Below are 17,313 nucleotides of genomic sequence, written 5' to 3'. Positions count from 1 at the left end.
ATGGTCAAAAATACGAGAAAGGGAATCGGGTTTGACATTCTTGGAACCCGGGCGATACGAGAGAGAGAAGTCAAAACGTCCGAAAAAGAGTGCCCACCGCGCCTGCCTGGAGTTGAGTCTCTTGGCTGTTCTGATATATTCCAAATTCTTGTGATCGGTCCAAACTATAAAAGGTACCCCCGAACCCTCTAACCAATGGCGCCACTCCTCCAATGCTAACTTTACTGCCAACAACTCTGTTGCCAATGTCGTAGTTGCGTTCCGCAGGTGATAACCGATGGGAAAGGAACGCGCAAGGGTGCATCTTGTTGTCAGATGCGGCACGTTGGGAAAGTACCGCACCTACCCCCACCTCTGAAGCGTCCACCTCCACCACAGCCTTAATCTTGTCAGGATCCATGCGAATACCTTCAGTCGAGACGATGTAACCTAGGAATGGAACGGATTGTGCATGAAAAATGCATTTCTCCGCCTTGACAAAAAGTCCATTCTCCAACAACCTCTGGAGCACTCGTCTGACGTGCTGAACGTGTTCCTGGAGAGAAGAAGAAAAAATCAGTATGTCATCCAGGTAAACATATATGAACTGATCAATCATATCTCTCAGCACGTCATTGACGAGTGCCTGGAAAACCGCTGGGGAGTTGGATAGCCCAAAAGGCATGACCAAATATTCAAAGTGCCCTCTGGGGGTGTTAAACGCGGTCTTCCATTCGTCCCCCCTCCTTATGCGAACCAAATGATATGCATTACGTAAATCCAACTTAGTGAACACGGATGCTCCCTGTAACCTTTCAAAGGCTGAGGACATCAACGGTAAGGGATAGGTATTCTTCACTGTGATGTTATTCAACCCACGGTAATCAATGCAAGGACGCAGAGATCCGTCCTTCTTCCCCACAAAGAAGAACCCCGCCCCCGCTGGAGAAGAGGAAGGACGAATGAATCCAGATGCCAGAGAATCAGAGATGTATCTCTCCATAGCCTCCCTCTCAGGAACAGAGAGTGAATATAACTTGCCTTTAGGCGGAGACTCACCTGGCAATAATTCTATTGCACAGTCATAGGGACGATGCGGAGGAAGAGAAGCAGCACGGGACTTACTGAACACCTCCTTCAGGTCGAGGTATTCAACGGGCACGTTAGACAAATCCACTGCCTCCTCTAGAAACACAGAATCAGACACAGATGAACAAGCAGACACTAAACAGGACTCAAGACACTTGTTACTCCACATGGATATAGAGTTATGACCCCAGTCAACTCTGGGGTTGTGTTGGGTGAGCCAAGGGTGGCCGAGAACTAATGGTGCAAGGGGTGAGTCCATGAGTAGAAATGATAGTGTCTCAGTGTGATTGCCAGAAGTGATGAGTGTGATAGGTTCAGTGGTGTGAGATATGTTGGGGAGTTCTTGACCATTGAGAGCGTTGACGGATATCTTGTGCGTGAGTGAGGTGATAGGAATCTGGAGCTTGTGAGCGAGCTTGAAGTCCATGAAATTACCCTCTGCTCCTGAGTCCAGTAAAGCTTGGGTGTCGTGCGTGTGGGTGGCCCATCTTAGTCTTACCGGGAGGAGAGTAGATGATGAGGTCTTCTCTGTGGTGACACCACCCGATAGTAGCCTCATACTTACTACCGGGCCTGATCTTTTACCGGGCAGGAGTGGATAAAGTGGCCCGCTCTACCACAGTAGAGACAGAGTCCTTGTGATCTCCGCCTCTCCCTCTCCTCCCGGGAGAGGCGAGCTCTCCCCAGCTGCATGGGTTCGTGAGCGGAGGCTGAACTGACCGTGTTCCCGCCGCTGGTATGCCAGCCCTCCGTGTCGTTATACGGTCTGTTAGGGCATGCTCGGCGGCCAATACAACTCAGACGAGCATCGACCCTCAAGGCTAGTTCCACTAGTCCATTTAAACTCCTGGGAAGGTCCAGAACATAGATCTCCTTCTGGATCCGGTCCCCCAGCCCATGCAGGAACATGTCCCACTGCGCCTCCTCGTTCCACTGACACTCTGCGGCCAGAGTGCGGAATTGGATGGAGTATTCCGATACTGAACGGTCTCCTTGGCGAAGGTCAGCGAGTAGTCTGGCCGCCTCCCTACCCGCCACGGCCCGATCGAAGACCCTTCTCATCTCCTCGGATAGTGTCTGGAAAGAGGTGCAGCATGGGTCCTGGTTCGCCCACACCGCCGTTCCCCAAAGAGCTGCTTTGCCGGATAGCAGTGTGAGTACGAATGCTACCTTAGACTGTTCACGGTTGAAGGTCCGTGGCTGCAACGAAAAATGCATTGAACATCTCGTAAGAAAAGCTCTACAATAGTCCGGATCACCTGAATAACCCTCTGGTGTCGGTAGTCGTGGCTCTAGCTGAGAATCCAGCTCTGGCGGGGCGTGTGGAACTGCTGGTGTAGGTGTCGCAGCGAGACCCTTCAGATGTTGTAATTGTTGGGTCAGCTGGGATACCTGCGTCGCCATGGCTTGTACTGCCCGACCTGTGCTGGAGATGTTCTCCTCTTGTTGGTCCATTCTCGTGATACTGCGGGAAATGAATTCGGTCAGACTCGTTGAACTCGCTGCATCCATGATATGGTCAGATCGTTCTGTCACAATACAGAGGCGGATGCAAGATGCAAGCAACGATGGTTTAATGAAAAATAGTTTACAGTATCCACAGGACAGACAGAATATACTCAGACAGAATCCAACCCAGGGCCAAGGGCACATCCTCTGATGATAGCGTGCTGAGAAATCCAAGGGAGTGAGTCCGGCTGGGTAGGAAGGAGCACAGCAGATAATCCCCACAAGGGCTGAGAGAGAATGAGCACTGACACACGACACAACCTCAGGGAAGAAACAACGATCTGACAACAAGAAACACAGGTTACAGCACATATAAAGGGGAAGATAATTAATCCCAGCTGGCGCAGACAATCAGGCCAAGATTGGGAACCACGCCCACACAAACACAGGAGAGAGAGAGAGAGAGAGCGAGAGCGAGAGCGAGAGAGAAAAGAGAGAGTGAGGCAGTGGATTCATGAACCGTGACAACTATATTACGTATTGGATCACAAAAAATATTACTTTTACATTACCGTGTAGTTTACCAATAAAATGGTCTGATGGTGATGTGGATATACTCAGTATACAATATCCCGAAATAAATAAATAATCTCACTCCAACTCATTTTTATATAAAGTTAGCAAAAATAGATAAGCTCTTGCTACCATGGAAAGGTAAAAACCTTTCTATTTGTGGGAAAATCACCCTTATGAACTCTTTAGTCATTTCCCAGGTTACCTATTTGCTTATGGTCTTGCCTACACCTAGTGAACAGTTATTTTTTAATTATATGAGAAAAAAATATTCAATTTTATTTTGAACGGCAAGCCAGACAAAATTAAACGGGCCTATTTATATAATGAATATGAATTCAGAGGGCAGAACTTATTAAATATTAAAGCATTAGACCTCTATCTAAAGGCTTCAGTCATACAAAAATTATACTTATATCCAAACGGGTTCTCTAGCAAATTAGTAAGAATGTCTCACCCTATGTTCAAGAAAGGCCTTTTTCCCATTTGTAACGGGTGTCCTCCTCCTCTTCGGACGAAGAGGAGGAGTAGGGATTGGACCAAAGCGCAGCGTGGAATGTAGACATAATTAAGTTTATTAAAGTAAAGACGAAAACCGAAAACACTTCAACAAACTACAAAATAACAAAACGACGTAGACAGACCTGAACATGGAACTTACATAAATACACGAAGAACTCACGAACAGGAACAGACTACATCAAACGAACGAACAAACCGAAACAGTCCCGTGTGGTGCAACATACACAGACACAGAAGACAACCAACCACAAACAAACAGTGTGAACAGCCTACCTTTATATGGTTCTCAATCAGAGGAAAACGTCAAACACCTGTCCCTGATTGAGAACCATATAAGGCTAATTACAAACGACCTAAACATAGAAACACAAAACATAGAATGCCCACCCCAACTCACGTCCTGACCAACTAAACACATACAAAAATAACAGAAAACAGGTCAGGAACGTGACACCATTATTCAGATTACAATCTCTCACTTTCAGTTATTTGAAAAGGAAATAATCTCCCAAATATCGCTATTTTTAAAACAAGCCATAGAAAGTTGTTTGCAATTTCAATTTAATCCACCAGAAAAGACAGAACAAATAATAGAACAAATATTGTGGTTAAACTCAAATGTACTCATTGAGCATCCTGACTGGTTGCATCATTGCCTGGTATGGCAACTGCTCGGCTTCTGAACGCAAGGCACTACAGAGGGTACGGCCCAATACATCACTGGGGCTAAGCTTCCTGCCATCCAAGACCTCTATACCAGGCGGTGTCAGAGGAAGGCCCTAAAAATTGTCAAAGACTCCAGCCACCCAAGTCATAGACTGTTCTCTCTGCTACCGTATGGCAAGCGGTAACGGAGCGCCAAGTCTAGGTACTAGAGGCTTCTAAACAGCTTCTACCCCCAAGCCATAAGACTCCTAAACATCTAATCAAATATCTACCCAGACTATTTGCATTGCCCCTTCTTTTACGCTGCTGCTACTCTCTTTTTATTATCTACGCATTGTCACTTCAATAACTCTACCTACATGTAAATATTACATCAATTACCTCATCTAACCGGTGCCCTCACACATTAACTCTGTACTAGCACCCCCTGTATATAGCCTCGCTATTGTTATTTTACTGCTGCTCTTTAATTATTTATTTAATTATTTTTAATTATTTGATTTGATAAAAAAAAACGTTTGAATAAAATAAAAAAGTGTCATCTTAGTAAATGATATCATTAATACAACTTGTGGAGTTGTCATACATCTAACTAAAACATATGGAACTGTTTGCTCTACCCAAAATTACAACCAACTAAGTGCAGCATTACCGCAAAAATGGAAGAGGAAAGTGGAAGGGGGAAAAAGTAAGGAACTTGTCTGTCGGCCCTGCATTGAAGACCATAATTGGTTAAAGAAAATTGTGATAAATAAAAAAGTATTCCAGTTTCATTTAAGGACCAAAAAATTGACAGCCGTGCCATATAGACTGCAAAATAGTTGGGAAAATATTTTTTACGTACCGATTCCATGACACATGGTTTATGAACTGATATGCAAAACGACGCTGGATTCAAAACTTTGAATTTTTCAATTTAAATTATTATACAGAATTCTTGCAACCAACAGAATTGTATTTATATGGGGGATACAACCTTCCCAGCTCTGAAGATTTTGCTGCAAGGAGGCAGAATCATTAGATAATTTGTTTTGGTACTGTCCATATGTAGCTTGTTTTTTGGTCACAGGTCCAGGAATGGCTGAAGAATTGCAATATTTACCTGGAACTAACCCTGCAGATAGCACTACTGGGCGATTTGAAAAGTCATAGTCAATCGATCAATAATATAATACTTTAAGAAAAAATATATATTTTAAATTTACATTCTGTAGAAACTATGAGAATAGAAAAGTTCAGAACTTTTGCGAAACATCACAGCACAGTTGAAAGATAGATGGCAAATAGAAATCCAATATGAATGGTGTTAAGAGATAGATGGGAGGGGTTGAATGGAGCTGAAAGTTGGGACTAAGAACAATAATAAATGAAATATATGTATTTTTTAAGACGTGTATATATATATATATGTATATTTGCAAAACAATATATGTGGGATTGGAAGTGATGCAGACAATTACATTGATAGAAGCTACAATCTATCTGCAATATTAAAGCTGATCTACCCACTAAAAAAATAAAAATAATAATAATTAAAACACAGCCTTCTTGGTGTTAGGGCTGCTGAATCAAGCGCAACTACCGCCAACAGCGCAAAATGAAAAAAAAGGGTGAAAAAAGGCTTTATCGTGTTTGTTTTTTTACAGAAATGTTTGGTGATTGACTAGGAATGCCTCAATGGTTGGTGACCACTGACGTAGGGGTTGCAAGTAGTGTGAAATGGTGTGATTAGGGCAGAGCTACCTGGTGATATGGACCACCCTCTGCAGAAGTAAGCTCCTACCCCCAATTGTTTGTGAATTCAAGTTCCATTAGGCACCAAACTGAAGGAAATTCAGGAGTAGTTCGACTAGTTCAACTGGGATTCAAACCCAGGTCTGTGAGAGTGTCTGCCCACCTCCATAGCCATTAAACCAAGAGTCTCTATCCTCTTGACGAGGTTGCTAGGTGATACACTAAGGGGGCTACAATACTCCATCTATTTTTTTCATTGACCTTTATTTGACAAGCTAAATTGATTGAAAACACATTCTCATTTACAACAACAACCTAGGGATGAATAGAGGAGATACGGGTTGAATTATGAAGTAAATGATGAACAGCCCATTTTATAGACTGTAACTGACAGAAACTGTCTTTATGTTTAGTCAATATTTCGTTTTGGAGGGATGCCTTTGGAATTCAGAGATGTAGGGAGATGGGAATATTAAATTGGACAAGGTTGAAATCAAACCAAACTTCACATTCACAGAACAAAAATGATATTTGCTCCCATCCATCTCACAAGCATACAACAACTTTCTGCAGATGCATACATGCACACAAACGCACACGCACAAAAAAAACGACAACTCTCTCCTCTTTGACACTTGGACAGATACACGTACCACTCTTATCCATACTTACAACACAGATTCTCACATAGGATGTATAAACCGTCAAATAATCACAACATTCTGTACTTGACAGCCCAATGACAAAGTCGTCATGCCCATTACTCCTGACTTAGTTCCCCCAATTTCATCCATTTGTATGATAATAATACAAGATGTAGTTAGAATTAATTCAAGGCCTTCAACCCCCCCCCCCCCCCCCCCCCTCTTCAAGAAAATGTACCTTTGCGCCTCTGACATCATTGAGCTGCCAGTAGACCCTGTATTTTATTGAACTCAGATCCGAGGTGGGCCAGCCAGCTTGTTGCTGCTGAGGTCTATTCCTAACAGTACCCAGGTGTGACATTGGAATGGATAGATGCTTGAATGGGAGCCAACAGCTTCCAGCAATCCACATCCAAATCAATGCATGAGCCGTAGCATTATAGAAATTGTTCTCCAGCCAGATCTCGATTCTCAGTGGGTTCCATCATGTACATATGTGAAGGTGGAGGGATTTTGTGTGCGTCCCAAAAGGCACCTAATTCCCTATATAGTGCATTAGTTTTGACCAGGGCTCTGGTCAAAAGTAGTGCATTATAAATGGAATAGGGTGTCATTTGGGACATATCCTTCTTCTCTAGCCTCTCTGGACTGATTTCCATTTCACTTTGACTGGTTTTTCTCCCAAACTGAGATGAGTGAAAAGTGCAATAAACTTGGGGGTTTCTTTCTGCTTTCCTAGTTCGCAACGAGCTGCTGTATCAGCCCGAATTTGCCTATTTATAAAAAGACCTCCCACAGAATATGAATACCAGCAAAAATGCAAATGAGCTCAACAGAATTTATTATTCTGCATATGCTCGGAAACAAAAGGCTTTGGAAAACGGAGAGAGACAGGGGGGAAAAAAAGTGAAACGACGCTCCACTCCTCTCGCAGAAAAAAAGCAAGAGAGAGAAAGGGAGAGAAAAAAAGACAAGATTCCCGGGCCCTGGGTTTTCGCGATGGCATCCTGTGTTCTTGGATGTGTTGTTGCCATGGCAACTGTAACTTGGTGACCTCGTTATTTCTGCCTAATCCAGCGCTGAAATTATGGTTGCTCCACCCTTTTGCCTGGCTGACTTGATAACATAATCATTGCAAATGAGGAAGGGGAGGAGAAAAAAGGAAAAGGAAATGCAGCAAAAACATTTGGCCCAGCATTGACAGAGCAATATCATGCAATATCATAGACTACAGAGACACCACATAATAACAGCATTCAAGCTCATCATTTTCCCCAAAAAACGTTGCAGCTAGTTATAATTGGAGGTTGTTCTGGCCTAATAATGTGTGGTACTGTATGATGCATGGTTTTTGCTTATTGTTGTGATCAAAACACATCAATTGCTAGTGAAAGTCTAAACACCCCTTGCACAGTCTTCACATTTAGCTGCTTTTAAATGTCATCTAAAAAGGGATTACATTTGATTCTTTTTCCTATGGATCTACAAAACCTACTCCACATTTTCAAAGTGAAAGCAAAATTCAATGTGAAATAAAAATATAACAATAATGTATTGTTCTTGTATGTCTTCCCATCCCAGAATTATGACTTGGTGGAAGGATCGTTGACAGCAATTACAGCTGGGAACCCTTTTCAATACGATTCTAGCAACCTTGCACAACTCTTATGGCATCATATATCTATTATTTTATGTCAAACGGTTTTTAAATGGTTCTTTCTCAGATCTTAAGGTTCCTTGAAGAACTCTTGCCTGATAAAGAATCTTTGACTTAAGTGTGGAGGTCTGGACATGTCATCTACGGTTCTTCAGAGTTAAACAATTCTGCAGATGTGTCCCTTTCATAGCACACAGCAAATTGTCCAGTATTAGCTAGTGTTGAACATTTCTAGTGTTGATTCAATAGTTCATTAACACTGCAAAGAGTTAAATGAACACTCAGTGGTGTAAAAAAGAAACAGTGATGGTGTTAATAACCAGAGTTGAGGCAAAAACACGTCCATCATTATCATATTTCCCAGAATGCTCTATTGCAGGTTGATTTTCAACATAGTTTGTTTCAATATCATGTTTTTGCATTTATATCAACTGATTTATCTTATGCTACTCAAGCATAAATAACATACATTTTTCAAAATTATTGCAATCTGTTACTTGGCCTTATTGAACCCGTTACTGAAATGGTTGTTCCAGTTTAGATGTTTAAGGTAGTCTCATATAGTAGTTTCCCCCAACCGTGGCAGTCTGAATGCAGGTGATTTTTTTTCTCTCCAAAATGTTGGTTATCCACACTCTGGCTGGATTCTCATTTGAATTACACATCACTTTGCAAGCCAGCATAATGTGACTTGCAGGCCTGATGAGGCCTGTAAAATGTGGTTCAAGACACTGTAATAGGGTCAAATAAAGCCCTCAAAAGAAGGCTTTATGAAATATGTATCGTATTGTCTTAAATAATACAATTTTAATAACATTTTCTCTTAGGATCTCACTTGGTGAAGGCCAAGGGGTTAAAATTGAATGAATACAACAACCATGTCTCTGTCACTAGTAGCCACAGTCATGGGTAGTACTGGTAACTCTAAAATCCACTCATAAGGCACACTGGGAAATATGCAAAGAAGGCTTGAAGGCTTGGTTTTGGATTTTTGTAAGGTTCTTCAAAGAACCATCACATTTATGGTTCTTCAGAGAACCTAAAATGGTTCCCCTATGGCATCGTTCTCAATAACCTTATGGTTCCAACTTGCGCCCTTTATTTGTAAGAGTGTGGGATATAGTTTTATTTTTCACTGGGACAATTACACAAATTTGAATGGCAAAGACAGACCACAATGGCTTTCCAAGAAGTGTTGACTGCTCTTGAACTGTCCAGTCTCAGTTCTGATTTAACTTTGCTTGAAATGATTCCCAACCAAATTTACTGAGCTTGAGCATTTTTTTACAAAAACAATGGAAATACATTGCATTCGGAAAGTATTCAGACCCCTTGACTTTTTCCACATTTTGTTACGTTACAGTCTTATTCTAAAATTTATTACATCGTTTTTCCCCCCTCATCCATCTACAAACAATACCCCATAACGACAAAGCAAAAACAGCTAAAAAAACTGAAATGTCACATAAGTATTCAGACCCTTTATTTAGTACTTTGTTAAAGCACCTTTGGTAGTGACTACACAAGGTAATGTCGCCAATCACTGCCCTGGGACATTGGGATATTTTTTGGGGGACCAGAGGAAAGAGTGCCTCATACTGGCCCTCCAACACCACTTCCAGCAGCAGCTGGTCCCCCATCTAGGGACTGACCAGGACCAACCCTGCTTAGCTTCAGAGGCAAGTCAGCAGTGGGATATGCTGCTGGTTCTTGAGGACTTCAATGCTGCGGAAATGTTTTGATACCCTTCCGCAGATCTGTGGCTCCACACAATCCTTTCTCAGAGCTCTACGGACAATTCCTTCGACCTCATGGCTTGGTATTCACTCTGACATGCACTGTCAACTGTGGGACCTTATATATAGACAGGTGTGTGCCTTTCCTAATCATGTCCAATCAATTGAATTTACCACACGTGGACTCCCAAAAAATTGTAGAAACATCTCAAGGATGATCAATACAAACAGGATGCATCTGAGCTCAATTTCGAGTCTCATAGCACGTATGTAAATAAGGTATTTATGTTTTTCATTTTTAATACATTTGCAAACCTTTCTAACAACCTGTTTTCGCTTTGTCATTATGGGGTATTGTGTGTCGATTGCTGAGGAAATGTTTTTATATAATCCATTTTAGAATAAGGCTGTAACGTAACAAAATGTGGAAAAAGTCAAGGGGTCTGAATACTTTCCGAAGGCCCTGTATGTTGCCCTAAGACACAGGTGTCAAACTCATTCCACGGAGGGCCGAGTGTCTGCGGGTTTTCGTTCCTCCCTTGTACTTGATTGATGAATTAACATCACTAATTAGTTAGGAACTCCCCACACCTGGTTGTCTAGGGCTTTATTGAAAGGAAAAACCAAAAACCTGCAGACACAAGGCCCTCCGTGGAATGAGTTTGACACCCCTGCCCTAAGAGTTGTGCATAGTTGGTAGAATCTTATTCAAAATGATTCACAGCTGTAATGGCTGGCAAAGTTGCTTCCACCAAGTATTACCTCTGAGGTGTGAAGACATATGCATTGAAGTCATCTTTGTTTTTGAATTTTTTTATTCAAAATATTGTATAATATTTGAAAATGTGGACTAGGTTGTGTAGACCTGTAGGAATAAAATCTAATCTAATCCCTTTTAGATGAGATTTTATGGCACCAAAATGAAGACTGTGCAAGGGGTGTGTAGACTTCGACTAGGCACTGTATACATTATTCATTTAGCTTGATGATGACTAGGTGAAACATGCAATTTGTTTAATATGAGTTGTGCCTTTAATACGAGTTGTGCCACAAAGTTTGTAAGTTCGTAAAGTACCGCAGTTTCTTCTCACTTACACAATGTGGAAAATAATACATAGGCTTACTGTACACAGACGTGCGCGCACACACACTTAATGATTAATTTAGACATTTGATTAGATTCAGTTATCAAATAGGCCATAGCGCGCGAGTAGTATTTTGAAAATGTTTTCTCCTTTGAAATAAACATGGAAACGAATATACAATCTTCAGTCATGCCTTTTTAATAATTCACCAAATATACATATTATTATTGGCATGTCTCACAACTCCTGACCAAGACACACTTAAGCTACATATTCAAAACGATCATTATTCTGCTATTCTGCTGCATACATTTACATGAATAATGAAGGATGATGGCCCCTGAAGCCAAGATTTGAAGAAGTGCTATTGTTGTAGAATTCCTGTATGAACATGAGGCTACATGTCTTTGAAAACGATATTAATGCCCATTAATTTAAGACAAAACGTATTTTAAAACAACTACATAAAGGGCTAAAGCTTAAACTAAAACATTCAGAAATTCATATTTATGGTTTTCAGTCCACTGGTGACATAGGAAAGCTACATTTAATTTTATATTCTATTTAAAATGGGTTGTACTAAGCATGTCTTGTATGTCTTGCATGTCCTGTGTTTGAAAAAATAACTCAACTGTTATCCCATTCCTCAAACTAGCACCCCCTTTCTCAGACCTTACACACAGGACCTGAGTGCTTTGGAGAAGATCTAAATGAGAAACACATGTTAGGGTGTAGGTGTGTGTTTGTGCACATGAGCATGCACATCTGTGTGTGTTGGTGTGTGTGTATGCCTGTGTGCGCATCTATGCTTGTGTGTGTGTTTGCATCCGCGCATGCTTGCGTGACGGGGCGGACATAACAGGGAAGTCTGTGCTTCCAAACTAACCTCTTTCAAAATGACCTCTTAGGGAACAAGGGAGTCTCTTGGACCTCCAAAACATTCTGGACACTCCACTCCCATTCAATAGTAGGGGTCATGGTGGGAGAAAGATGGATGCCATAGCTAAGCTCTTTAGCAGACCAGAGAGGACCATGCACACAACTCCCAAGAGGCTTATCTTGGGTCCCATACTGTAGCTACTAGCTAGTCTCAATCCGGTCACAGCGGCATCAAATCACCCCCCCACACATGACCTGGATTCCACTGGCTTGTTGCTGTGCTGTTGGATAGACGGGCAGGCAGCGTCCCAAATGGCACCCTATTTTCGATCTAGTGCACTACTTTTGACCAGAGCGCTATGGGCCCTGGTCAAAACCAGGGCACTACATAGGGAATAGAGTGTAATTAGGGATGCAATGCAGAGTTCAAGCTCTGAAAACAAAATGGCTACATCAGACTCCTATTTCGGTTGTATGGTTGTATTCTTGGTTGTATTCTTGGTTCATGGTTTATTGTTTTTTTGTCATTTTGAGACCACATTGTCACTACTAGCTACATTAGAAGGGTTGTGTACATTACGCAATGGTTGTTGTTGTGCTGGGTAGATTCTGTAATGGCGTTTCCATTTTCGAAGCCTATTGAGGTGTCATTATACATGTCGTATTGGTGGATGACTTCAACTCAAGAGGATGGAATTACTGAGCGTTTCCACTTGTACAGAGTTTGCTCTTGATTGTTCCCAGTAGGAATAGAATGTAAAAAGTTGAGAGAAAAAAAATCTATAATAAAGATTGTTAATGTTTTATTTATTGTCTATACGTTTTCCTCTGACGACGGGGCATCTGTAAATATGGCTCTTGTTAATTGCAGACCGCTGAACTGTCAGGTGAAAGCGGCCCCCTCCCACCCCTCCCTCACCCTCCCCCAGCTGAGCTTGTTATGACAGCCGTCCCCACCATATTAATAACAACTCCTATTGTCTCTAATGCCTTCATCCTCTTCCCCCCTCCAGTAATGGGACCTGTCAATGTCCGGGAATCAAGTGGCGGTTTTGGTGGTCTTTTTTGACAGGGGTGTAAGTATTAACTTACTGCCTCAGGCATATTCTCTCCAAATGGCACTGTTATGTGAGCCAAGTGCCCTCCACATTTAGCTGGGCCAAGAGGGGTGCGGAGAACTAATGTCCTTAATTGTCTTAACTGCGTCTAGAGTCGTGTAGGACCTCTGAAAAACTGCAGTAGGAGATCTGACTGCAGTGACGCTATTATAATCCAATTTCTAATTTAACTTAGGAAAACCTCAATATGAGGTGTGATTCAGTGCTTTTTTTATTGCATACTGTCTTAGCTATATTAATAACTCAGATTTGTGTGTATTAGGTATTTGTTGTGAAATTGTTAGATATTACTTGTTAGACATTGCTGCATTGTTGGAAATAGAAGCACAAGCATTTTGCAACACCCGTAATAACATCTGCTAAACACGCGTATGTGACAAATGACATTTGATTTGATTTATATCTTCTGTTACAATGCATTATATGTCAATCCTATTTTTTTAATGGTAACTCAACCCAAAAAACGATATTTTCGTATTTATTTTATTAGTTGCCAATCCTATTTTTAATGGTAACTCAACTCAAAAACTATTTGTTGTCATTTATTTTATTAGTCCATTGCAAAACACAGCATCATATGATACGGGACCGATTTCTATATTTTGAAAGTTACATATCTTGAAAACTTCATTGCTGACATGCAAAACATTTTGGGACTATGTCAACAACGGACTAATGAAACAAATACCAAAAGATTGTTTTTGGGTAAAGATTTCCTTTAAGGCTTTCCAAGCATTGAGTCATAATTCTATGCTATCTGTTGCATGATGACACGCTCTGTTATTGTAATAAAAGCAGACCTTACATTCGACCTAAATATGACAACATCTGGTAATATGACGTGTGGGATATATGTAACAGCTTACGATAAATCCTTTCAACCCTAAGTGAAGTGCAATCTGTTGATAAGACAGGTAATAAATGTATCTTTGACAAATAAGCCAACACGGCCAGGAGTGCACACCAAGCATGAAACAATACTGTCATAGTGATCCTGTTGTTAGCTGTCATGTCATTCCATTTACATGCTATATGTCATAGACTATGTGTGCATACAAGTGGTACTCATACATCACAGATTTGCCTTGGGTATCAGCGCTGTGTATTTCTTTCTTCAATGGGTATAGTGTATATTCTATGGTTGCTCCCTAAGGATAAGAGGTGAATACAACATTGGTACAATAGGTTTTAAGATGGTATTCTCCTTGCAAACATATCACAACTAACCAAATGGAAGACAACCAAATATGAGCGAAATTGTGATTTTAAATCAGACAGAAATCCTATTTTGATTCAACTCTGCAAAACCTTTCTATAAGGGAATATATGCTGCTTATGTACCGAGTGTAATTATAAGAAACAGCAGGAAGTATTCAAGGTATTCAAGAAAATAAAGTCGATCAATTCTCACCCTGTGCCATTATTTCTTGACGTAAGGTCCATTTAATTACAGGGAAATACTTATCATGCACATTTGAATTATGTTACCTTACCTTAAACAGTCCAGCTAGGACATAGCACCATCTAGCGTTGGACTATGGGGATATAAACACTGAAGGCATACATCTCCTATTTAGGGAAACTAACTCAATATATTTTAAAATGACTAACGCTGTGTAGAGATACTGTGTAGAGATGTGATGGACATATATTCATCATTTCTCGATGAACTGTGCACGGTCTTGACTGTCCAGTTTGCTAATAATCAATCACTAGAGAGTCAGGGAGCGTAAAAATTTCAAAAAACGATGGATAGGACTATTTTTATGCTAATTTTGACAGCAGGGAAATATAACACATTTTCAGCGCAGCCCTCCGGACCTCGTTGAAGACTGAATGCGGCCCCTGGAGCAAAATGAGTTTGACACCCCTGCTCTTAAACATTAGAATACTGGGGTTATCTGATTTAAAAGTGAGTGACCGTTCATTATTGCTTTTGCAAGAGGAAGGATATAGTAATACTCTATGTTACAGCTTCAGCTATTATTTGATCATATTATCAATATTACAAATATTCCTGTACAAGGATAATTGTTATGAGTAATTTCAGGTTAAACAGGTTAAACATACTGTATATAGTCTTCATTTGGTTTATTTTACCCAAGATCTTGTTTTCGTAGTACCCTGTAGAAAAAAATAACACTCCCTCTAAGTGCCTGGGAGTAGGCAGACGTGAACATCAGAGGCATCAGCCCCCCCCCCCCCCCCCCCCTCCTCTCTCATACGTAACACGTGTGTGCTTAGGTTTTAGGTTCTCAGAGGTAGTGGAGGGGTCTAGTCCCATGCAGGTCATAAAACTGTGTAGCAGGCTAACCACTACCATCTGTCCTCACATTACACACATGCACACCCCACCGCACTCTCTCAGCGCTCAATGGCTTCCACACGGCGCCCTGCCATTTGAGACATACCCTCCCCTCTCTAACTCTGTCCCAACCCCCCAATAACATCAACATTTAGAAGGGGATGGGAAAATGGGGCTGGAAAGGTGGAAAGGGAGTCAGTTTAATCAGGCCATTTATTTCCAGGGGTTTGTTTCAGGCCTGTGCTGGTGGAAGAGCCTCAGATGAGACAGTAGTGAATCGCCCAATGGGAATTTTCTAATTCTGTTCTGGTGTCGCTACCAGGGCTCTCCAACCCTGTTCCTGGAAAGCTACCATCCTGTAGTTTTTCATTCCAACCCTAATCTAGCGCACCTAATTCTAAATAATTAGCTGGTTTACAAGATGAATCTGGTTAGTTACAACTGGGGTTGAAGTGAAAACCTACAGGAGGGTAGCTCTCCAGGACATGGTTGGAGAGCCCTGCTAAACGGTGTATCTTCATATCCTCCATGTCTATCTTGTGGAGAGGCCATAAAACAGCAAGGTGGTCAAAACTGCAATAATGTGTCACATATGATATCAGCTAAACTGGTCAGAATAATTTATTCACAATGCCAAGTTTTAAAACTGAGTGGTCACACAACTTGTCTGCAAGTCCAATTTAGTCTTGCGAGCTAGACACCTTAACCTCGCTCTCCAGCTTCCCCGCGAAAACAAAACTAAGGTCTCACAAAAGTAACGAAGAAAACACCCAGGAGTTTGATCTAGGCAAATGCAAATTTCCCGTTCCCTCGACGACAAACGGGAAACCATCAATTTCAACCATTCGATTATGATAGATGGACTTTTCTAGTCCTTCCACTCTAAATAAATAAACCAAACAATAACCCATATATATTACTCTGGTTGTGTCAACCTATAAATCGTCCTGTTGGTTTAGCGGATATGTGCGGATTCAAATTTACCCTAGGACATTTATTAGGCCTTAGGCTAAAACGCTGCTGTTTCTCATAGTGAGCTGCAGGAGCTACCGTTATAAGGCTTGGGCCCTGGTGATGACACACACTATAATAAATCACAATGCCGAAGAGAACAGGGAGGTGGTGTTCAGTCCCTCTGATATGTACTTACGCAGGGTGGCGGGGCAATTCATCTAGGTGTATTGTGTTGAGGGCCCCCAGGCACATTCAACACGTCCCGGCTGCATACATTAGCTCCCATGATGCTGTAGTGCTATAGAGTGATTGCCCATGGGAATACATGTCGCCATTGTTTATCACAGAAAGCATTTCAGCTGACCGAAGACACCTGCCGGGGATAGCTCCTTGAAAAGGAGAGCAACACGGACTATCTTCTCATAATGCTACCGATGCTATTGTTCTGTGTAGTATGTAGTAGGCCTATGGGGATTAGCCGTTGTGTTCTGTCATACACTGAGTGTACAAAACATTAGAAACACCTGATCTTTTCATAGACTGACCAGGTGAATCCAGGTGAAAGATATGATCCATTATTGATGTCTCTTGTTCAATCCACTCCAAATCAGTGTAGATGAAGGGGAGGAGACAGGTTAAAGAAGGATTTTAAGCCTTGAGACATGGAATGTGTATGTGGGCCATTCAGAGGGTGAATGGGCAAGACAAAAGTCATTTGAACGGGGTAGGGTAGTAGGTGCAAGGCGCAACGGGTTTGAGTGTGTCAAGAACTGCTGGGTTTTTCACGCTCAACAAGTTCCTGTGTGTATCAATAATGGCTCACCACCCAAAGGACATCCAGCCAACTTGACACAACTGTTGGAAGCATTGGAGTCAACATTGGCTAGCATCCCTGTGGAACGCTTTCGAAACCTTGTAGAATT

This window comes from Salvelinus fontinalis, chromosome 29 (assembly GCF_029448725.1).
Source record: "Salvelinus fontinalis isolate EN_2023a chromosome 29, ASM2944872v1, whole genome shotgun sequence".
Taxonomy (NCBI): Eukaryota; Metazoa; Chordata; class Actinopteri; order Salmoniformes; family Salmonidae; genus Salvelinus; species Salvelinus fontinalis.
Note: the sequence above shows the minus strand (reverse complement) of the source record.